This window comes from Culex pipiens, chromosome 3 (assembly GCF_016801865.2).
Source record: "Culex pipiens pallens isolate TS chromosome 3, TS_CPP_V2, whole genome shotgun sequence".
In the NCBI taxonomy this organism is placed as follows: Eukaryota; Metazoa; Arthropoda; class Insecta; order Diptera; family Culicidae; genus Culex; species Culex pipiens.
The window spans coordinates 75,295,462-75,320,930 of NC_068939.1; the positions used below are offsets into that span (position 1 = coordinate 75,295,462).

At 34.9% G+C, this 25,469-nt stretch overlaps 1 protein-coding gene across 3 annotated transcripts in view; it reads right to left on the bottom strand.

Annotated features, from left to right (window-relative positions):
* LOC120415743 (EGFR adapter protein-like) overlaps positions 1-25,469 on the bottom strand; it is a 235,085-nt gene that overhangs the window by 134,843 nt on the left and 74,773 nt on the right. Inside the window, exon 1 of one of the 3 annotated variants that reach the window (XM_039577348.2) lies at positions 14,995-16,232. The exons of 1 other annotated variant lie outside the window; for it this stretch is intronic. The gene's annotated coding sequence lies outside the window, so the exon portion shown is untranslated. Of the gene's footprint in view, positions 1-14,994; positions 16,233-25,469 lie in introns of those variants that run through there. One more of the 3 variants, XM_039577344.2, reaches the window with a different exon arrangement.

Sequence of the window (25,469 nt, forward strand, 5' to 3'; positions counted from 1 at the left end):
GTAATTTTTGTATGAACAGCTGCCAAATTTGAATGAAAAATCATATGGAAAAACTAATCGCAGAGAGTTGCTTTATATTTTTTAAACATGTAGTTAACTTTAAAATGATATTATTTATTGAGTGCGTTTAATCGGCGAATAAGAAGTAATTTTGAATAGAATAAGATTTTGCTTTGCGCTCAAATTATATAGAAAAGTTCTGGCAAAGTTTCCTTGTGTGAAAAAGTTTCTCCCAAAAAGTTTAAACCAAACGATTCAGCGGCATAAATGAAATTCTCACGTTTATCTCTTTCATCTTACCCTTTTAGAATCCCCCCCCCCTCCTTTCTCCCTTCTTCCTTCTCACGACTCAATTTGGTCCAGCAATCTTACATGCAAGATACAAGGTACTCTTGGCTGTCGTTGCCTAATTGAGAACATTCCTTCACCTGAGTGTGTACGTGAGTCTGTGTGTCGGTGCGTTCCCTTTTGTTTGTGGTCATCTTAACCGCAGCAACATCAAGATGGGAAGTGAGACTGGAGAGGAGGTTTACCCCGCGGTCAAAACGTGATCCAGAAAGAGAGGAGCAAAGGAACCTTGAAACAGGTGTTTTCCAGCGTCTCAGCATCCAGCATCCGTCATCTTCAAACGGAGTTGTGGAGATGGTTAGATAAACTAAATCTACACACACATACTTACTCTCAGAGATGATGTACAAGCAGTGCGTGCAAGGATGTAAGATTTGTAAAGTCACTTAAGGGTAATCTGGACCAATTTTTAGATTCAGACACAGTTTCCAGGAAGGTATAAATTGTAATGAGTTTGATTTGAAGAGCAAATTAAATAAGTAATTGCATATACTTATACATCTATTTTCAAACTCATATCATTTGTTATTTCAGATGAGTAACTTAAGAAAAAATGCTCAAACATTCTAAGATAGCATTGAAACTTTTTGGTAGTATCAATAATTTTTTCACGATATTTAAAATTATGAATGAATATATATGTCTATAACTTCCTTTTTTATTAATTGCAGTTCTTTAAAATCATGCATTTGGAAATAATTGTCACAGTTAAAAAAAAACTACAATTGAATGCCAAATTATCAAAAAGTTTTTTTTTGCACTCAAAAAACCTTAATTTATAAGTAATTTACTTTCTTCCCCTTGCTGCATTTTGTACAATATCATGAGCCTTACACTATCTGTCAATGGTTTGCGGATTACCAAACCAAGTAAAATAATCCATGTAAAAAAATACGAAGAAGATTCCACAGGTGAGTTGGCCATGGTCTCCGGTCTCTCCCGGCAAAGCGGTCATCCCTGATGGTCTGATGAGAAGCTTGTGGTTTTCTTAATCACTCCATGTGTGTAGGTGAACACAGTAAAAAAATCATGGTAATACTACAGTTTAGAAATTGATCATCTCTTCTAGTCTGCAAAAATATGTAATTTTACATCTGAAAATGTGTCATTTTACATTTTCAAATTATTTTTTCTAATTATAATTTTTTTAACATGAATTGAGGTAAAATTACGCGATTTGACAGCTAAAAAGCTAAAACTTTTCTAATTTAAAGTGTTTATTTTTTTCTGTGTACAAACCCTTCATACCATACGTTCCATTTTCCTCCCAGCCTTTAAAGTAGCAGGATGATTGAGTACCGCGAAAAAGGAGCAAGAAACGCATACAATGAGTAATTACACGCATCGATTGAAGTTGAACCGCGCTCCCATCAGAAGGGCTGGTGCTGCTGCCTTTGGGGTCTGGGTTGAAAAGTTACTTGTCAGTACGTTACGATGAAGGTAATGAATCTTACTTAAAAATGAGCGAGTTGGAAATGCGACGATTGACGGTCAGAGTTGATTTACTTTTTGAAGGTTTGTAAATATATACAAAAACATATTTTGAAAATGCATTTTCTAACATAAAACTCCCTTCTGAATTGTAAAATAGGTCACTGATTTGCTTTCCTCGTAAAATTGAATTTCTGTGTACGGCTGTGATATGTTAATCTCCAAAGTTAACACACACATTCATCTCAACCGAGAGAAGAAAAAATAACTGGAAACATGAAGTGTGGCAAAGCTGTTTGCGGAGCTTTTTGCACTGTTGATCTTGATGTTTAATTTTATTGCATGTTACTCATAGCGAAATCAAGAAAAAGTAAGAAGAATCGCACAACATGAAAGCTCCGTCTTGTACAGCGCAACAACCAGGCGCAGTTCATTGCTTTCGCCCGATATTTTGTATGAATATGAATGAGTTTGGAGCAGTTGTCAAGAAAAACAACAACCCAATTCGCAATTCGTAGCAGAAGCTCGAAAAAATATAGAAAGGGCTTGCCTGATTGTGAATCCATCTCATTCGTTGGAGAGCGTTTTTTTTTATTTTGAGAACAACAATCTGTGCGAGCTTTGAACCACGATGAACATCACCCGGATTGCGATGGATTTAGCCAATATACAAGCGAAACAGTTGGAGCAACACATCTGTATAATGTTTTTTTTCAATTGCCTTAAAAGTGTTACGCATTGTTGACTTAAACAATACCGAAGTTGGAAATTTATCTTGACTGAAAGTTTTGCCTTTTATCACTTATACTATAAAAACTTCCTTCAAATATAAAAAAAGAAACAACAAACTAGTGTTTGATAATTTGCTTGCAATAGATTATTTATTTTAGTTCTCGATGCATAATAAATATTGGGCTATTTTAGACTTTTTGAAATATTTGGAATAATATTTTTTCAGTAAATAAACTAACACAATTCATAAAGAAATAAAAAAAATTTCTATGCAAAGTTTTCTTTTTTATTGAATTCCCGATCTTTTTTTTAATGGCACATTCCTCTCCCCCATGAACTGTCAAAATAGAATTTCGAAATAATGTTATAATGACTGAACTGAAGGAGTAGTTAAAAACTTTTAAAATAATTGTCTGTTCTTATATTGCGTTGGCGTAGTGATTTTTCACGCTCAAAAATAGCAATTTTCACAGGGACCATATTGTAAATGTTGTTTCACAGCAAAAAAGCACTTTACTGCCCATGATCGCATAAATGTCCCATATGTATTTTCACCACTTTTGAGTTAATGATGCAGTTTGGTTCAAAATCGTGTGTTTTTTCTTAAGAGCCTATAACATCCAGTACTTTGTTCTAGAAATCGGGAGGAAATCCAGTTTTTTCGTGAAAACTTAAGACGTAGCCTTATGTGTGGGACAAACTTGCCTTGCGTTTTTCTCAGCTTGCTGTTTTTGCATATGGGACATAATACACCTGCATGTATTTTATTCTGTGTAATATTACTTGCTTATTTGATCCCCAATCCTTAAAATAAAGACTACATTCGATACAATATTCAACGCAACCTTTTGCACAACTTTTACTTTCAATTTTCGTGTAAAATTATCGACGAATTCATTTAGCCGACTTTGACAGATCTCACTAAATCCCAGTGCCATTACAGATTGTCAAGGGAGACAGATTGGTCGATGCAAAATAAATCGGCTCTGGCAACGTATGTTTTGCGCTTGCAACACTGCCAGTTTTGCTGGGCGTAAAGGGCGGTTGGTGTCCAGCGCGTTTGGATCTATCAAACATTTGCCAATCTATTTGCCTTGACAATCTGTAAGTGCCATCAGTTCGCTTCTGTCAAGTGCATCGCGATCGTATTTGGAGTTACCCGAAATGGTGCATGAGAGCTAAACACCCGCAGGTGTGTGCCTCATACCCGGTTCTAATCTGTCGGACAAAACACGACTGGTCTTCGGAGCGTCCTCCTGAAACCGGCGAACTCGGTACGTGACAGGTAAACATCTGCAGACGGACGCCAAAGGTAAATATGATCAACAAAAACACCTCGCGAGGCCTCGCTCAAACTTCAAAACGACCTTTTTCTTTATTTTTTTTAGAGTTTCGACCGCGAGACGGAGTAAGTTCCCCCAACCTCCAGGTCGTGCATCATACTCGGTTCAAATCTGCCGGACAAAACTTTACCGGGAAGATGAGCTCCCGGTGGGCTTCCGGCCAAGCTGCAACGTCGTCGTACATCGTATACACACAGTATACGATGCATGGAAAACCTACTGTTACATTGGCATTGATCCAACCATTTTCATAGCGGCGAAATAGCCGAGTAGGTCGGGGCGCGGACTTGGTAATCTGAACACAGCAAAAAATCCGATGGTAAAACCGCATTCAAAAGCACATCACCTTCGTCAAAATAAACACTTCATATTACACACTGCATGTACAATTTTTGCAAACACAAAAAAGTGGCAACCAACGGGATTCAAACCCAGCACCAACAGTAAGGACTGGCGCCTTAGCCCACTCGGCCATCAGACCGATGAAGGGAGTAAAAGATAAACGCATATATGAGCTTGACATTTCGGTCAAGTAGGTTTCCCATACTGATGGGCTACATATTTCAGGGTGTAAAATCACATAAAATTGCATAAAATAATGCAATGTTTATTTTACACCCAGGTATTTTACACGCAGCTGGATTACTACTTTTTTAGCTGTGAATATGACTCTCGCCGGATTAATGTTATTTTTGGGGTGAGCACACCTGATTTTTTTCTTCGGTGCATGCTTTTAGTGTACACGTTTCCTCATACATGCTTTTGCTCACAAAGGTGATGTGCATGCTTTTGCATGCGATTTTACACTTTTTTTGCTGTGTATGTAATTGCAAGTTTTACCCTATTTATACCTCTAAGATGTTTTTTATTCATTCTAAATCAAATGGGATACTTTAAAACTATCGTAAATGACTTTAAACTTCATAGACATAAACATTTTCATGGATCATTTCTAATCTAATCTAATCTAATCAGACCCTAGCGCAGCCAATCTTTCGAAGGAATCCTGGAGAGTGCCTTAGGTTAGATGACGCCTAGCACTCTTCTTGTCATTTATTAACATTTGTAGTGCGCCATTGCATTAGAATGCATTGAAACATCACAAGCGTTAAAGCGGCCAGGCCTACTGCGTAAAGCCGTATCGCAGAGATGACTCGTAATTGGGTTGAGTTTGAGCACTGAGTGTTCGAACAACAACACAATTCTGAATCGACAGGGGAGGAAGAAGCGTGGGGACACACCACCATACGCTCCGATATTTGGTTGTATTCGTTGGGAGCACCATGCTTAGAAGGTTTGGTACTCCGGGACCCTCTGGGATGGGACATTGTATTTCCACGAATGCCCGGGACACTATTTGCCGTGGTTATAGCGCCACAACTCGCTCTCTGTAACAGTATTCCTAATTCCAGTCCAAGCTCACAAAGTCGTCATGGCCTAGTGGTTAGCATTTTTGCTTACCAATCCAAAGGACGGAGGATCGAACCCCGTCTCGAGCGACTTTGATTTTTCGTTCACATTCATCATTTCAAATTAATGTGTTCTTAACTTTCTCGTTGGGAGCAGATGGGCATCGAACCCAGAACCATTCGCTTATAAAGCGAACACCGTAACCAGTCAGCCACGGCCGCTCCCTCAAACATTTTCATGGATCATTTAGATAGATATTAGATATTTTTAAATTTTGAATCATGCACTTAGTTATAAGGCATTTTTTTTTCATGATTGACGAAGAAAATGAAAATCTTATGCATGGTTTATTTATCATATATCATAAATATCCAAACTAAATGCAGATCTTGCTTTTAAATCCCAAGCCTAATTCACAAAGGTTCTAAGCAGACAGTATAACGAAAAACTTAAAAACATGATAATAGAAGTTATAGTTCAATAGTCTTCTGAACACTTTACAATAATTGTTTTTCATGTTAATTGTCTATACCCGATGAATTGTTTTTTTTTGTAATAATGAATATGTAATGAAAAATCAATAAAAAGGAAATTAAAACTTTTGTTTAGGTCATTGAGCCAAATGCCATCAAACCAATATAAGAAACTTTCCTTTTCTAATATCATAGAACATGGAACGTGTTACAACAGAAGCTGCCACCTGTTTGCATATGAGATTAACCCTGTCAAATTCTTCTTTTCGGATTGTGGAAACCTGCTTTGTTTTATAGAAATTGCGACAAGAGTGATTGGCATTTTTATTTTCTTGAATGATTTTTTTCGAAGAGGATTTCTTTGTTAACAGTCAGAAAAATTGGCTCTCAGCATAATGTAATCCCACAATTAGTACGGAAGTCATCATCATTTAACTACACAAAACTATTCAAATTCCTGTCTTTATGGTACAAGAACAAAAAACATTGTTTGTATTGAACCCATTCGTCATCCTCGCTTCGTTGCGCAAGACTAGGAAAACGACCAAAAAGAAACTATTAAACAAAATTTAAGCAACATTCCACAACTCATCTTTGGTGGATATCGTCAAGCAAGAAAAACATAACAACCAAAGAAAGAGAGAAAGAGAGAGAGAGAAAGCATCAAAACAAAAACATCACGTAAGGCGAGAGAGGCACGAAAAGAACTGACGAAAAGAGAAGAAAAAGAACAAAGTAGGATAGACAAAACTTTGATGATGAAACGCGTTAAACGCGAGCAATAAACGAGAGTTCCCTGAATAGTTGGCGGTTCTCTTGTGTAAGAATTGGGGGGAGGACTGTTGTGAGTTGGGCTTGAAGCTCGAAGGTGTGTTGCCTCTCCGAAAAGGTTAAGTTAGGGCATGAGCACCATCGGTAACCTTTCCAAATAATTGGTTACATTTGCGACGGTCGCATTAAAGCAACTTTTTTCACGTTACTTTAATTTTCGTTGCACCCTTTTCAAAAGTTCTTCCCCATTTTTCTTTCGATTTACCGCCGATTGAAGCAAGGCGACCCGTCGTTTTATTTATACGAAAATAAGATGATGTAAAATTTAATTGAAACGAAGCCCAATATATAGGTGAATGCAAAACGCAAGACCCCGATCGAAACGACCTGAAAAAAAAGAAGACGAAAACGACACGACTGCATCACCGCAGTTTGCAGACTTGAAAGAGAGTCACCTTTCAGTGAAGGGAACTTTGACTCTGGAAGGCAACACAAGAAGGTCTTATGCATTTTTTGTTTGAAGAGAATATGCAAATTAAGAAGGAAAATGTAGGTGAAGTTGCAGGTTCGAGCAAAAGAAGAAAAAACTGGCTAAAATATGTGTGAAATTAAAAATGCAAAATTGCAGTGATAAAAAATCATTGCGATTAAATTATTGGGCAAATTTATCATCTGAAAACGCGCGTGGCCCAGAGAGGAAAGTCCAACAAATGGACGAAAGAAAGCCGGTTTGTAGGTTTGCGGAACCGGTAGATTAGTGCAGCGGGGTAAAATGGTTATTGGGAATAAAATTTAAAAAAAAAATCCTGCTTAAATTAACCCTCTACAACCCAACCCCGCAAACATCAATCCATTCCCCACTAACCCCGAGTAGGCCGTGGGTAATCGGCTCCCCTCCCACTAACATTTACACACAATATCCTCTGTAATTACTATTAGCTTTAAGTAAAATGTAATTATAAAAGCCGACTCGGTCCTAACCAGGTCCTAGCACCGAAAAGGACCTAATAATAATAATTTTATGAACCCAAAACCGCCTTTAGATGGGCTTCGATCTAAATAATCGCTAAAAATCCATTTGAAGAACTCTTGAAATTTTAGAAAATTTTAGGGTTGGATGTTTTACTTGTTTTATGTGACAGTTTTTAAAAATGTCATTTTTTTAGGGGTCAACTTTGGCTGTGTTTTTTACTAACATTTCCTATATTTTAAGTAAAAAGAAGTATGCAGTAATTTTTGTAGTGCCTAGACTATGCCTCTACGCCTTTTTTTAAAATTTAAATGATAATGGTGCCATTCTAGAGCAGAAAATATGAAAACAAGCAAAAAATTGTAAAAGTGACTTTAAAATCATGAAAAAAGAAAGGCTAAATGTAATGATGGGAAGTGGTAGAATAGGCCAAATACTACCAAAAACAAAGATAAACAAAACAAGATAAATGCAAATTAAAATACCACAAATTAAACAAGAAAAACATAAAACAAGAGAAGTAAAGTTTTTCGTAGAACAAAAGTTGCTCAAAATGACCTCCTGAACACGGAAAAAATAAAATTTGGGCAGTAGAGGGTTAAACAAGATATTGAAATGGATAGTTTTACCTACATAGTTATTTTAAATCAGATTAGTTCCATGATTTAGGATTTTTTTCGGTAATGATTGCATTGATTTTTGTTTAAAAATATATACTTGATTTTATGTACTGAAACTCTTGTCTCGTGTGCGATTAATAGTAGTCTCTTACGAGTATATTTTTAATTATTTTAATCTTGTACTGAATTCATTATGTTTATTCATTGAGCCGTTGCAAAAAAAAATAAATCAAGTTTATCAGTGGCAAAACACATATTTTTCAAAAACTTGATTTTTTTTTACATTACACCGTTTTTTCAGACTGAATTTACTTACTAAACGGGACAAACACAGAACACCCAGAGGAGATGGGCGGGAATCGAACCCGGGCCCCTTAGCACACATGAGGGATCGGCAGCCTAAGCCGCTAACCACCGCGCCACGGGGTCCTAATGGATTAACTGACAATAATGAATGGATTTTTTCAGCCTTGATAAGGCTGGTACTAATTTTATTTTTGCAATTCCGTCGTGAAACTACTAACTTTTCCTATCATTCTCGAATGACGAAAAAGCCTACTTTTCTCTACCAAAAATAACAGAATCAAAAAGTAACCCTTTTTGAAACAAATGCTGAAAAGTTTTACTCTCAGCACTGAAAAGGATGCTGAAAAGTTGATCTTTTCAGCACTTGTTTGGAAAAGTAATTCTTTTCAACATTTTTTTGATTTAAACGATTCATTGATTAAATAGGGGAGTGTGGGGTAATTTGGACACCCTAAAGAAATTGCTCTGTTACGGGCTGTATGTATATTTTAAAGGAATGTGGATGACACTAGAGGATAATAGAGACCATATTTGATGGAAAAATGTCATTCATTTCGATAAATTTTGATGAAAAACCCATTTTTATCGCAAAAATTAAAAGGTGTCCAAATTACCCCCACATTTTTGTGTGGGGGTAATATGAACACCCCTATGGGGTAATTTGGACATGCCTTGTGGGGTAATTTGGACATGCCTTGTGGGGTAATATGGACATACCTTGTGGGGTAATATGAACACCTTTTGTGGGGTAATTTGGACACATGTTGAAGAATAAGTTTAACATTTCTAGATTAAATTTTCAAAACAACCTATCCCTCATGGGTTTCCTATGCAGATAGGGCCTTTTGAAAATTTAATCGAGATTTGATTTTTTGAGCATGTTTTTTATCCTTCAACCTGGTTTTGTAATTGCTTTATATTTTGAAGTGTTGCTCACAATATTTCATCAAAGGTTTAAATAATGATTTTGTGGTAGAACTATAATTCAATAGGAAGATAACAAATAGTTCAGGGTAGTATACATAATTTAATCATTAATACTGAAATGATTTAAACATTGATTCTAGATCAGGCACACTATACTTGTTTTTAGTGATTAAGGTATCATTTATGTTTATATAAATCAATCTTTATATAGAATTACTAGCCTGAAAATATCACTTTTTTAAATTTTACATTCTGTAGCCCTTCAAATTTAAATATTATTGTAAACCAGCATAGAAATTAGAAATGTCAAAGAAATTAATTAAAAGCAATCAACATTAGAGTCTTGTTGAACGCCAAATGTACAGTAATCAGATTTTCATCAATTCGAATATTGGAATAAATTTATCTTAATTAAAAAATAGGGGTTTTGTGAAAGTTCTCATTGCTCACATTCATTTTTGATTGTTTTAACTTTTTAATTCCACTAAATTTATTTAAATCCCTTTAAAAACTCATCCAACCATGAAAGTAACTTTTTTGTTGCCTGACAGGTAGACTTTCAGGTATGTCCAAATTACCCCACAAGTCATGTCCAAATTACCCCCATAGCATATTCTATCATAAATTGCGATTTTTGATGAAAAAAAAGGATAAAATGCACAATTTTTTATACGTACATATCTCAGGCATCGTCCAAGCAACCCCCTTAAACAAAAAATGTCCACTTTTTTGCCATATAACCCCAGCAAAACCTTATTTCCTAACCTTCAAATATTATAATTTAAGGCAGTGCCAACCGGCCTTTGGAAACTTTCACACATTATACCAAAACTACTTAACCTATTCCAACTTTTTTGGTTTGTCCATACTCCTAGGCCATTACTAGTACTAGCCTTATCACTTAAATTGCCGTTTTCACTTTATATCCGAAGAAAACGTGATTTTTAAAGGGGTGTCCAAATTACCCCCACTGTCCATATAACCCCAAACTCCCCTATATGGACATTTGACTCATAATTCTGTTCAAAGGGTGTTTTTAGGAATTGCAAAAAATGTTGTGTGGAACTCGTTGCAAAACTTGATTTTTTCACCACTCGTCATATTTATCCAACTCGGTGAACCTCGTTAGCTAAATGTACGACTCGTGCTGAAAAAAATTTCTTTTTGCAACTTGTTGCATAAACTACTATTGAAGTTTTTGTCTCTCCCCCCTTCAAAATTGGCCCGAAAAATCAGGGGGCAAAAAAAAATGTTTTCAAAAAACTTCAAAATTTCAATGGAAATTGAACTGCAATCAGCTGAAATCAATTTAAAATGCATTTCCCTATGTTTAGAATCATTTGCAGCATGTTTGGGTTGATTTAAAAATCTTTTGATTTTTTGAAAATTTTCAATGATTGCTATCAAAAGGTTTTTTTTCGCTAAAATTTTTGTTTTCGATAAATCTTACATTTTTTGGAAACTAATGATTGCAAAACGACTGAACTAGTGTAAAATGCATTTTAAAACCCCTTTTTACATGCAAATGATGAAACTATGGCTTGTTATTTCAAAAATTTAATTTTTTTTTTGCCCCCTTAATAATTTTTTTTTGTTTCGTAATTCCGCTGTTCCGCAAAAATATTTTTTAGCGATTTTTTTTTTCGTCTGAGCTTAAATTTTTTCAAACTAATCAATGTAAAAAAGTTTAGCTAGTGTGAAATGCATTTTAAATAACTTTTTATGTTCAAATGTTAAAAGTATAGATTTTTAAACATGTTTTATGATTATTTGCTTTGATGAAAAACAATACTGTTAAAATTTTGAAATGCAATATCAAACATTCTGTCGGTTCAACGCTCATTCGATGTTTTTCAAAAATTTTGAAACGGAAAAACTATTTTTTAAATTTTTTGGGAATCTCCGGGTTCCCGCGATATTTTTTAAAAGAAACAGAAACAAAGAAATTTGATTTTTGAGGAACAATGAAAAAGACAATCAGTCAGTATCGAATTTTAAATATGTTTAGGACTTGGTGTTTTGTTCACAAAATATTTTTCTAATTATCTCATATCTCTATTTTAGTCACTACCGCCAACTGGGGCAAATCGGGACTACAGTTTGAATAGGTACACTATATTTTAAGGCATTAAATTTAAAAATCGGGTTTCAACTTGTATTTTTCTGTTCCTGTTTGATTTAAATATTTAATATTTAAAGAGCTAGGAGATTTTCGGATCTGCACACTAAAATTTTAACAATCCTTGATATGCAAAATGGTATTTGCCCAATAGCGTGTTTTACGGATATATGAAAAAGACAAAAGTGTTTAATTTTGAGCGCATCAACCGGAATTGTCAAGCACTATGGTCCCAAAAGCTAGTCTGAAAATGTGAGCTCGTTTGGTAAAAGTCAAAAGGTGAGGCATCAAAAACTGCATAACATAATTAAATAACTTATTTCTTCAAATTTTTCAATGTTTCCCATCTTACCCGAACCACTTCAAACCGTAGAAAGAGACACCACGAGGAAGCTGTCCGCCGTCGCCGGTCGTCCCCGTTCGGAGATCAACGTCGCGTGAAAACGGCGATCGATCTCGCCGGCTGTTCACGAGACCAAGCAGAGAACAACAAGCAGAAGAAGTAGCCCGAAATCAGCAAAAACCCAGGCGGAACTCTCCAAAGTTGTCGTCCGGTCGTGGTCGCGGCATGAGTCGTGGTTTAAAGCTAAAACCTGTTTGTGACATTTTTGCCCATATCTCTTTCTTTATTTTCGTTATAAACTTTTCCAATATGTGCATAAAAAAATATGTTATAAATTAAGTGGAACGACCGGCGGCGGCGTGCGCGTGCGGCTTGGAACGCGAAATAAAACTACATAAATTAGGGTATCGACGATGATCGCAGAAAAAAGTATTTTTGTACTTTTTTTGTTGGTTGAGCAAACAGCTGAGATTTTTAACATTATTTTTTTTTGCCTGGAGCAAAATTTGTTCATAGCTATTTTCTTAGATAAATGCAGATTTTTAACAAATTCATATCTTTAAAAAATGCACATTGAGTTTGCAAACCTAACTTTGCACATAAAGGTTAAGGGTGAAACTCCCCAATCAACAGGAATCTCTATCAAGGTGTTTATATTGGTGATTCCGGAAAAAATAGGGGAACAGCATCTAATTCCAGCGTGCCTCTAATGTTGGCAGGTCAGAACTTTGACACTCAATTAAAGCAAGTTAAAAGCGATTTCAACTGAACTCGAGTGATAAATAGCTTAATAAGAAGTGAGCAAGCAAGTTTCTATCAAAAGTTTTGCAAAATTTGTTGTTTTAATAGTGAAAATCAGCAAATTCGATGAAGTTAGGAGCGAGTGCTTAACCTGCCAAACATACGAGAATTTCCCCTACACAACCTCAGTTTCGAAATCCAGCTGAGTTTGGGTGCTTCTTCTTCTTATGGGGGTCTTCTTTCCCCAGGGGCAACTGTTATGGCTGAAACCGGAATGCATGCCGGTCGAAATTTTGAGCCAGTTGAAGAGGTGACTAACTTTTTGCTTAACATGGTTTGGCCGCCAAAGGGTAGACAAACAGAAGGAAAATACGAGCCATGGTGCGTGTGAGCACGATTAGAGAAAGTATCAATCACTAATCAGATCATGGTCATTTGCATAAAGTTTCGGGGACCCGTTTATGATGGAATCGGATGAGTTAACAGAGTTGCTATCTGTCAGCGATTATTTTGGTTTATGTTCAGAGAATGCCATGTGATTTGTGAGTTTTTTTAAACTTTTTTATATCGATATTCAACATTAAACAAAACAAAAAACAAAAAACAAAAAACAAAAAACAAAAAACAAAAAACAAAAAACAAAAAACAAAAAACAAAAAACAAAAAACAAAAAACAAAAAACAAAAAACAAAAAACAAAAAACAAAAAACAAAAAACAAAAAACAAAAAACAAAAAACAAAAAACAAAAAACAAAAAACAAAAAACAAAAAACAAAAAACAAAAAACAAAAAACAAAAAACAAAAAACAAAAAACAAAAAACAAAAAACAAAAAACGAAAAACGAAAAACAAAAAACAAAAAACAAAAAACAAAAAACAAAAAACAAAAAACAAAAAACTTTGTAAAATAAATAAATCAGGAATAGACAACCATGGACACTATTTTAAAAAATAAAAAAAAACGGGAATATTTCCATTTAAAATGAAATTATAGCGGTCATATCTTGAAAAAAAAATTACTTTTTCTAAAAATCTGTTAAGTAATTTTCCGTCCAAACAATTTTTTCAACTAAAATTTTTATTTTTCAGATAAAACACATTTGAAAAAAAAATCAAATTGTACATATTTTTTCATTCTTCTCTGTGGCTCGAAAGTTGCTGTGCCCTAAAACACAGCAAAAAATTAAAAAAAAATATTCCGATTTTCGAAAATTGTTTTTTTTTTTTGTGAAAAAAGTTATCTCAAAAATCACAAAAATGTATTATTTATCTAAATACCTATTTTTGCTTAATAGTCCTCATCTATAATTAAAACTTTGCCGAAGACACTAGCTTCTTTGGTCATTGTGAAGGCCCTTACAAAGTTTCACGGATAGAAATCGTGTAAGCTAATCCGGTAACTCTATGTTTTGGAATTCGTAAACTTTGAAATGTTTTAAAAATCGTCAACATTTATCTCGATTCCAATGTAAATGTTTTCAAAATCAACAACATTTTGTTTGAAATCGGAAAAAATGTTGATGATTTTTGAAATATTTCAATGTTTACGAATTCATAAACATAGAGTAATCGGATTAGCTTACAGGATTTCTATCCATGTTGAGAAAATCGAAAAGAATTGCTCAGATGCATTCTGGATCAACATCTAAATCTGACATGGCTGACGCATGGCCGGCTGATTAATGACATTTTATTTTTAGGCTGTTCTAATTTTGTTTAAAACCAACAATATTGAAGTCGTCCTCTATTAACCCTCTACAACCCAACCCCGCCTCTAGAAGGGCTTCGATTTAAAAAAACGCCAAAAATCCATTTTTCAACCAATTTTTGATCTTCAAAAAGCATTGGAAAGAGGAACTTTTAAAATTTTGGAAAATTTTAGGGCTGGAAGTTTGACTTGTTTTATGTGACTTTGCCAATGTTTTAAAAAATGTAATTTTTTATGTGTCAACTTTGGCTGTGTTTTTTACTAACATTTCCTATATTTTAAGTAAAAAGAAGTACGCAGTAATTTTTCTAGTGCCACAGACTATGCCTCTACGCATTTATTTACAATTTAAATGATAATGGTTCCATTTTATAGCCGAAAATGTGAAAAACATGCAAAAAATTGAAAAAGTTACTGTAAAAACATGAAAAAATTAGATAGGCAAAATGTAATGATAGGAGGTGGTAGAGTAAGCCAAATACTAACAAAAACAAACATAAACTAAACAAGATAAATGCAAATTAAAATACTAAAAATCAAACAAGAAAAACAAAAAAACAAGAGAAGTAAAGTTTTTCGTAGAACAAAAGTTGCTCAAAATGACCTCCTGAACACGGGAAAAATAAAAAATTTCGAAAAAAAAATTTGGGCAGTAGAGGGTTAAGATTTTTGAATGTTTAAGCCCTTGTTCATATGTTCAATTTCTAGAATAGCTAGCTTCCTAAACTAACGAGCTTAAAGTGAACGATTACCTTTTTTCCGCTTGTCCGCTCACTCAAATCAAATCCTTCCGCTTACAACCACTCAATTAACTGCTTTCCAAACTCTGCAAAATCCGCAACACAACATAAACGCTCCCACACAGACTAAACTCACAGTTCTTCCGAAACACTTCCAGTGTTGACTACCGAAACTATTGCTCTTCTTCAAGCCCGCCAAACTTTGTTTAAACTCAGCTCACAGGCACACACACGCTTCGCCGCCGGTTGTTTGCCTGACCATACACAACCCTTCCCCCTTTCGACAAACTTAATTATTTGAGACCAAACCGCTCCGCAACACTTCTCACTTTCCTTCCTTCGCAAACAGCAATTTTACATCAAATCGCATGCAGGCGCAACAGCAACTTCTAGAGTAAAATTACCCGCACGAAACTTTTTGCTTGCTCTCACGCGCGCCCTCAGAAACAGCTCGCGCACACACACAGGAAGCTCACATTCCTCCTCTCCACGCAACTCTTCTTCTCACCACCAATCCCAGCGCTTGCTGCGTTCTCTCGCACGACTCTATTTGCGCGACGAACTCCGCCCGCCCCTCTCTTCTTCTTTTGCACGCGCACTGCAATTGGCACCCTCGTACACTCTGCACCTAGCACACTTTGACTTCCGTTGACCGACCTCTGCCACGGCAAGCCCGTCGTCACCTACTAAGCCACCAGAATTGCACAACTTCCCTCGGTTCAACTTTCGTTTCGCTGGCACATTCCCACAGGATTCTGCGGGATGACCTCCCTGGCCGGGGAATGCGACCCGCCCGGGGAATTCCGGACCTCCAACCACGCACGTTCGAGCGAGGTCGTTGCGAAAAACTCCGCAACAACAACTCTTTCAGCAGCAGCAGCAACAACAACAACCGAACTTCGAAATTCCTCCACGACGTCGGAGCACTTCCCACAGGTACCGCTACGCGCGTCCAACTGATCCGCCGTGGTCGTCGAGCAGAGTGGGGAACCTAAACGGCCCAAACCTTGCAGGCCGGCTGTTCAACGAAACGGAACGGTGCAAAAAGTCATTCCCGGCAAGCGAGTAGGCTGTGGTGATGGCGGGGAGTTGCACTCACTCACACCACTGGGGAGCGCAGTAGGCGCAAAAGTTGTTGTGCTAGGTTGTTGTCATCGACGGAGGAAAACGGCCAAACTCAGCAGGCCATGTGCACTTTGGGACGAGTTCATCGCGGAACTGTTGAACCGAAACGGCTGGCCTGAAACTCCGCGCCGTGGTGGAACGAGACTGGCAGTTTTTGGTGGAAAGGGTTGAATGAATGAGCGAATGGAAACACAGGGAATGAAGAATAATGACGATGACGGTGATGATGGTGATCGGGGCGTTACGGGTCGTTACGTGGGGTGAGGTGGAGTTATGGAAAGAAGAGAGAGAATATGAAATGGAACTTTAACAGGTTATCGAGAGAGGAGTTTGGGGAGTCACGTGGGGATGATCGAATTTATTGGAGTTTTATTTTCGAATACCTGGAAAGTTTTCCTTAACCTCCCAAAAATACGAGAACTTTCGCTGATCAGTCAAAAAATTGATTATCGAAGAAAACAAATGAAAAATAACATTTAAAAAAAATTAGACGCACAAACAATCAAACGAAAAAATCATTTTATTGTCAAAATGTCAAAATGTCAAAATGACAAAATGTCAAAATGTCAGAATGTCAAAATGACAAAATGACAAAATGACAAAATGACAAAATGACAAAATGACAAAATGTCAAAATGTCAAAATGTCAAAATGTCAAAATGTCAAAATGTCAAAATGTCAAAATGTCAAAATGTCAAAATGTCAAAATGTCAAAATGTCAAAATGTCAAAATGTCAAAATGTCAAAATGTCAAAATGTCAAAATGTCAAAATGTCAAAATGTCAAAATGTCAAAATGTCAAAATGTCAAAATGTCAAAATGTCAAAATGTCAAAATGTCAAAATGTCAAAATGTCAAAATGTCAAAATGTCAAAATGTCAAAATGTCAAAATGTCAAAATGTCAAAATGTCAAAATGTCAAAATGTCAAAATGTCAAAATGTCAAAATGTCAAATGTCAAAATGTCAAAATGTCAAAATGTCAAAATGTCAAAATGTCAAAATGTCAAAATGTCAAAATGTCAAAATGTCAAAATGTCAAAATGTCAAAATGTCAAAATGTCAAAATGTCAAAATGTCAAAATGTCAAAATGTCAAAATGTCAAAATGTCAAAATGTCAAAATGTCAAAATGTCAAAATGTCAAAATGTCAAAATGTCAAAATGTCAAAATGTCAAAATGTCAAAATGTCAAAAAAACAATGAAACTTTTAAAACAATCCTCGGATTAGTTTTCAAAAAGGCGTAAGAGCCATTGGTAAACAAACCCCTTTTTGCATAGATATTCAACCTACTTACGAAAAACTGATTTCAAAAATGCTTGAGATTGTTCATCTACACGTCCTACACTTAAAACAAATGAAAAAACGGTGGCTGTTACGGCTTTTTGAAAACAATTAAACAATTCAACAATTAAACAATTAAACAATTAAACAATTAAACAATTAAACAAATAAACAAATAAACAAATAAACAAATAAACAAATAAACAAATAAACAAATAAACAATTAAAAAATTAAATAATTAAACAATTAAACAATTAAACAATTAAACAATTAAACAATTAAACAATTAAACAATTAAACAATTAAACAATTAAACAATTAAACAATTAAACAATTAAACCATTAAACAATTAAACAATTAAACAATTAAACAATTAAACAATTAAACAATTAAACAATTAAACAATTAAACAATTAAACAATTAAACAATTAAACAATTCAACAATTAAACAATTAAACAATTAAACAATTAAACAATTAAACAATTAAACAATTAAACAATTAAACAATTAAACAATTAAACAATTAAACAATTAAACAATTAAACAATTAAACAATTAAACAATTAAACAATTAAAAAATTAAACAATTAAACAATTAAACAATTAAACAATTAAACAATTAAACAATTAAACAATTAAACAATTAAATAATTAAACAATTAAACAATTAAACAATTAAACAATTAAACAATTAAACAATTAAACAATTAAACAATTAAACAATTAAACAATTAAACAATTAAACAATTAAACAATTAAACAATTAAACAATTAAACAATTAAACAATTAAACAATTAAATAATTAAACAATTAAACAATTAAACAATTAAACAATTAAACAATTAAACAATTAAACAATTAAACAATTAAACAAATAAACAATTAAACAATTAAACAATTAAACAATTAAACAATTAAACAATTAAACAATTAAACAATTAAACAATTAAACAATTAAACAATTAAACAATTAAACAATTAAACAATTAAACAATTAAACAATTAAACAATTAAACAATTAAACAATTAAACAATTAAACAATTAAACAATTAAACAATTAAACAATTAAACAATTACACAATTAAACAATTAAACAATTAAACAATTAAACAATTAAACAATTAAACAATTAAACAATTAAACAATTAAAATATTAGCTCCCCCCCCCTTCAAAATTGGTCTGAAAAATCAGGGGGCAACAATTTTTTTTTAAACTTAAAAATTTTCATGAAAATAGAAGTCGAATCAACTGAAAATAATCTTAAATGTTTGGGCTTGTTTAAAAAAGTTTTGATTTTTTATGAAATTCCAATGTACAGCACCGCAAAAATTTTATTTTTCGCAAAAAAATGAAATTTTCGTCAATACTCAGATATTTTGGAAACTAATGATGGAAAACCAACTGGACTGGTGTATAATGCATTTTAAAACACTTTTTTCATTAAAATGTTGAAACCATGGCTCGAAATTTCAATTTTTATACTTTTTTTTATTTTTTTTAATTTGAGGAAGTTTAAGAAGTAATTAGGTGAGGATGAGTTTGAATTTTTGGATTGATCAATGCTCATGAAAGTGAACGCAATTCCAATTTTACATTTAAAAACATTATGGCTTATTACGGTATAAGCGTAAATTTGAACCAATTTGGATTTTTCCCTTTTCAGCCTGGTTTCAGTTCTATGACCGATAGTAGCTTCTCAATTCCGGTTCCAGACAAACTTCTGACTCAAAATGAGTCTACACTCTACAACTATTGCATGTGCCTACGGAGCCGCTGAATGCATCCTTCACCATGCTGGTTGTATGTTGTGTTCGTAACCCAACCTTGTTCAACTAGCATCGTCATTACAACAAACCTCAGATTAATCCTTCCGTTTCTCTTTCATTTTCTGATGCTGAAATTGCTTTGTAGGCACTGTGAAAAATCTTCTTTCAAACTTGTGGTTTCTTTAAATTTCAACTTTCAAGCATTTTCTCATCAAGTGTACAAGAGTTATTTCAATTTGTACCACCAACCAGGCAGAGGCAGTACAGAGCAACGTGGTATTTAGGATCGCTAGTTCGAAAGAAGACATGATCAAACCAAGGAAAAAGAACTGCGAACTCGGCTGTGAACTGGGAACGACTATGAGACGTACAAGTAGGTATACAAACAAATATCCAATTTCATTGCCGAGCATCCAATCTGGTGAGATTTATTTGGTAGTGCGACACAGCATCAACTTCAACAACAACACCACCCAAACATAAACATTTGTATAGAGCGGGTTTAGAGCCATGTCTGCTGGCAGCATGCAGTCTCTCTCTCTCGCTCCATCTCTCGTCAATTGAAGAATCAGTGCATCGTTGCAATGGTTGCGGAGCGGGGATAGAAAAACTCATTCAGTAGGAACCTTATTTGTGTTCAGACTGTGACGGAGAATTTTGTATCCCCTGTGTTTATTGCAAAACTATTGATAGAAACTTGCTTATCTACTTTTTATTGAGCTATTTATTTCTTTTAATTTATTGAAAAAGCTTCTCAAAAGCAGTCATCAAACGTCTTGTAGGAACTATTTACCAGCACTAATGCTGCCTATTTTACTTCGTATTTCGTTATTTCAATAAAATCAATTTTTGAATTTAAATCAACTTTACTAACTTTGTGCATAAAATTTGAGCAATTTGGTGAAGTTTTAATATAAACTTTGTATACAATTAATAACTATAATTCATATTATTTTGATCAAAATGCAACCAATGCTTAACGACAACAAATTTAAGCAATTAATTTTATTATATTTTTTGTGGATTAATTAATGGATCGCGAAAAATGATTCATGAAAATTAAAAGCCAAAACAATGCCTTTTGCTGAATGGAATCTCAGGCAACACTATTAAAGTCAGAAAATCCAGATTTTCATCTGATGACATGACTAGATTACACTTGTTTCCTAATGCGATTCCGGATGTGGCCACCGGAGATCGGTGGAACAGGGTCCGATGGGTCCTATGGTATTTAATAATATTCTAGGATTTTTTTGCATGACTATTAAGGTGGTCCAAATCCGGGCTTTCTTGGGGCTACCCCCTGAAATCAAAGATTGACCCATCACCAGGCTAAAATCCAAATTTGAGCTCATTCTGACCACGGGAACCCCTCCCTTTAATCGCTTGAAGTTTGTGTGGGAATAATCGTCAAAATGTATGAAAAAAGCAACTGTTTCAGTTTTTTACCTGTGGAGGGCGCATTAGTCGTCCAATCTTTATCAATTCTCAGATGTAGGACCTTCATTAAATTTAGAACAACTTTCCCGAAGACACCATAATTTTAGGATTTTTTGCTGAACTAATTCCAAAAATCCGGATCTTTCGGTGGCCTGTACTCCGTCCATCTGTTCGTGCAGTGCCATTTTTCAAGGGATTATTGATCTTGGTGCAAAACAGAAGCTTTTTATGCATAACAATCGATGGTTTCCACGTAACCATGTTGCGGTTATTTTTTGTGCAATGTTTTGAGAATATATAAAGCTTTCTAGTCAGAAATTTACCAACACATTCAAAGTATGCAGCTGGACGTTTGTTTGCATCATACTTCGCAGGGCTGTGACAGCTACAGCTCGATCATTGCTTGCATCAGTACACTGTGACGAGAAGTTCGTCATTTTTGGGTTAAAGTTTTTTTTTACACTGGGCCTAGAGAGCCTTATTGGAAAAAGCATCAGCAATAAGGCTTTCTAGGCCCAGTGAAAAAAATATATTTTAACCCAAAAATGACGAACTTCTCGTCACAGTGTCCTGATGCAAACATTGATCGAGCTCGAGCTGTCACTGCCCTGTGAAGTATGTTTTCTGACATATCAGGCGGCCAGTCAAAAAAACCAGCTAGAAGTCGCCTAACAAAAAACTTTTGCTAGAAAGAGATAGGAAACCTGATGCAAACAAACGTCCAGCTGTAACGTAAACATACTTTGAATGTATTGGTAAATCTCTGACTAGAAAGCCTTATTACGATATTATGAAATTTAAATAAACTTTTTTAAGTTTTTTTTTTGTGTACTTTTCAACATGTGTTTTTTTAACATGTGAGCAATTCTCTGAAATTTCGGTCATTCTATTTTTTTTTGTATTTTTTAATCCAGCTGAAACTTTTTTGGTGCTGTCGGTGTGTCCCGCCCGTGTGGATCAATCGGACCGCGCACTGGACTCCAATCTAGAGGTTGCTGGTTCGAATCCCGCGGCGGGCGCTCTAAAATTCTTTGTGTAAATATGGGTATTCGGCGCCGTCGCTCCGTGCCATACTTTCATACACTTAGGAGCCCAGGGCGGCGAAGTCCTTGTAGATAAAAAGGAAGACACTAGTGGTTGGTACTAGCAATGGTGGCCGACAGCTATAAAGTCAACTTCGTTTTTTTCGGTGTGCCTAAAGAAGCCATTTTGCATCATTAGTTTGTCCATATAGTTTTCCACACAAATTTGGCAGCTGTCCATACAAATATGATATATGAATATTCAAAAATCTGTATCTTTTGAAGGATTTTTTTTTATCGATTTTGTGTCTTCGGCATAATTGTAGGTAAGGACTACTCTGAAAAAAATAATACAGGGTAATTTTTTTTGATGATTTTCAATTCCACTTTTTGTCACTAAAGACAAATTTGCAAAAAAAGCTTTTTTTTAAATTTTGCCATTTTTTTAAAAATTTCAAGAATGTGCAAAAAATTTTTGACTGAGTTATGAATTTTGGAATCAATACTGATTTAAAAGAAATCTTAATATTTAAAATAAAATAAAAGACCTATTTCGCTGCACTAAAATGAATGTAATTTGAATTAAAATTATGTAATATCCTAGTGAGGATTGTTAATGTTATAATTGCTAGAAGAATCAATCAACTCAATTCGTTCAATAGTTTACAAGAAATTTAAATTTAATTGTTCATGTTTTATTTGCTGCCTTGGAAGTTAGAATGTTTAAAAAAATAAAGCACTTTTAACCGAAGTAATTTCTTAATCTGAAAACCGTTTTGCATAGGAATCACGAAGACACTTTTTTGGAAATCTCGTTTTTAAAATTGTTTGATCTCATTTTTTTAATGTAAAATCCAATTTGCAATCAAAAAGTACCGTAAACTGGGGTGACTTTGATAACCCGGGGTGACATTGATAGAAATTTGATTTGGCCGCTAATTTTGATATATCCAATGTAACAGTCACATTTTTGCATATATGTTCGATAATAAGCTATCCCTTAATGCTTACATAAAAAAAAATTCTCAAAAATGTTTAGATATTAATTTGACGGGCATTTGAAAAACCTATCAAAGTCACCCCGGCCTATCAAAGTCACCCCAGTTTACGGTACTTTACAAATTATTTGATTAAGTGTACCAATTTAAAAAAATATCCATTGTCCGAAAATTCCAGATTTTTGATTAGTTTAAAAAGTGCCCATGAATGTTTATTCCTGAAAATATTTTTTTTTTTGAGTAGTTCGAAAATTTGCTATAAAATTGTCTGAGAGACATTGAAGATTGGACCTCTGGTTGCTGAGATACAGTGGCTTAATGAAAAAGAATCAGGAAAATTTAAGTTTTTTATGTCTCACCCTAACAACCCTCCAATTACTTATGTCGATATTTCTATTCGATTCCAATTTTGTTCACAAAAAATACTATTTAAAAAAATCATAACTCGTCGGTAAATTTTTGGTCCACACTTCTGAATGGCTTAAAAGATTCGGCGTTTTGTCCCCTAAAACATGTAAAAAAAAAACAGTAATTTAAAAATACAGATTTTGGGAAATTGAATTTTTGTGAAAAAAGTTAATTTAAAAATCACTATTTTTTTTCCTTGTACCTATTTTTTCTGAAAAGTCCTCATCAATATCTACCACTTTGCACAAGACACCAAATTTTTCAGAAATGTTCTTCATAATTTACAGATTTTCGAAAATTTACTTAACATTTTTGTATGGACAGCTGCCAGAATTGTATGGAGACTTGTATGGGTGAACCAATGACACAAAATGGCTTCTTTTCCCTATATTCCTATAGTTTGAGCCAAATAAAAAAATACTGAAAGTTAAAACGAAATTGTGTTTCCATGATATTTCTAATCCTTGCTTTTATTTATCCAAAAAATCACCCATTGTTGTACCTTCTTGGATATAAAAAAAATAATCGAAACAGCCAAAGAGTGATACAAATCAATGCACACTATTTGTGACATCCACAAATCAGCAATGTCAGACACAGATTTTTACCCTAATTGACAAAAAAAAACTCCGCCACGTTTTCAATTAGCGAACAGGCACAGAACCGCACTTTGCGTTCCCGCGCCATCCGCAACGAACAGGTTGCCACCTAAATAGTTCAAGAGGCTAATTTGCCAAATGACTAGTTTGCTCATAATTAGTCACGATTTCTGCTCCGTTTCACGTCGGCTGTCCTTTAACTAGCGACTATTTCGCCATCCAATTTGAGCGATCTGCTGGCTTGGCTTGAATCAGGGGGGGCTCGAGACCTTCTCGTGCTAAACTGCACTCCAAAGGTAGAACCGTCCCTTTTTTGGTTTATGAACCGGTTCGGTTCTAATTTGCGCCGCCCGGATTGACCCTCCCAGTGTCAAAAAGTCATCCCGATACTAGGTGAATAATTCAATGTTGCAAAACTTGTGGAAATGCCAACTTCAGAGAAAAAATCCGCTGGTGCAATTAATTAAGCCAATGCAATACGTTAATTGACCGGCGTTGGTTGGACCGTACGCAGAGTTGCAATCCCCGAGGGTACAACCAAAACAAACTTCAGAAAGAGAGAAAATGTGAACCCCAGTCAAGTCCATTCCGGTGGACAAATTTGCATAACTCTCTGGTGGCGATTGATATCCACATGGGAGATAAATATTTGCTGAATAAATAATTTCACCGTAATTACCACACTCATTACCAGCAGTCGGGAACACGCAACTAAACTAGACAGAAGAGGAACCAGTTGGAACCTGCAACAGATAGGAGTACAGGACAGACTTGAGGAATGGCGCAAACAAATAGGGACCGGCGTTTAAGCACTTGTTGCTGCTGCTGCTAGACTTTGCTACGGATGTCGAGGAGTATGTTGTAAGAAGCACATATAGCATAACAAGTAAGCCCCTCGATAGAGATTATCCCCAGGGGAGATTTAGCTAACTGTACAAGGGAATTGTTGGAGCAGTGGGATTTTTAGCAAGGGGGTCTTGCTGTGGATGTTGCTTTGAAGAATCATAGAGTCTGTAAGAAGTGATAACCTAGGGGAAATATACCCTTTCTAATCAAACACCTATCTCCGTCATATGAAGAGTTTAATGCTCGATTAAAGCTCCAAAAATACTATTTAGGCTATAAACTTACTAGCAACAGCACCGTCTTAAGTAAGCACGCAAAATTTTGCCATTTACTGGCCAAAAAGATCAAATTTAATGCACTTTTGATCATAATTTCTGTTTTGCGAGACCATTTGTTGGCACACACATCCACACGCAAGATGAGATGTTAACTGCTTAACGAAAGTCGCCATCAATATCTTTTCACTTGCGCTAACGTTTTCAAAGCGCTAAAAATATAAAATTGCTTCCAACTACCGGCAACATGTTCTTTTGCACATTAGTTAGTCACTCACTTGAAAAATAATCCCGAAACATGTAAATAATCAGCAAGTGCCATCAAAACAAAAAACAAACGTGCCAAGTCTTTTTGTTTGAATTTTGATGACCCATTCCAATCGAAGGCTGAAGAAAACCGAGCGAGAAGCGAAGGCAAATACAGAACAAAGGGTGGCCACCAACACTTAAAGTTTGTATCGGAAAAATCGTCAAAATGTATGGAGAAAAGCAACTGTTTTACTTTTTTATCTGTGGAAGGTGCCATAGTTATCCGATTCTTACCATTTCTCAGATGAAGAACCTTCATTAAATTTAGAACAAATTTCCCGAAGACACCATATTTTTAGGAATTTTTCCCGCGAAGTTATAAGCGCCCAAAATTGACCATTTTTGCGCGGCCAGCTGTAAGGGGCTACCTAGCAACGATGTTTATTCCAATTCGTACACGCACGTGCT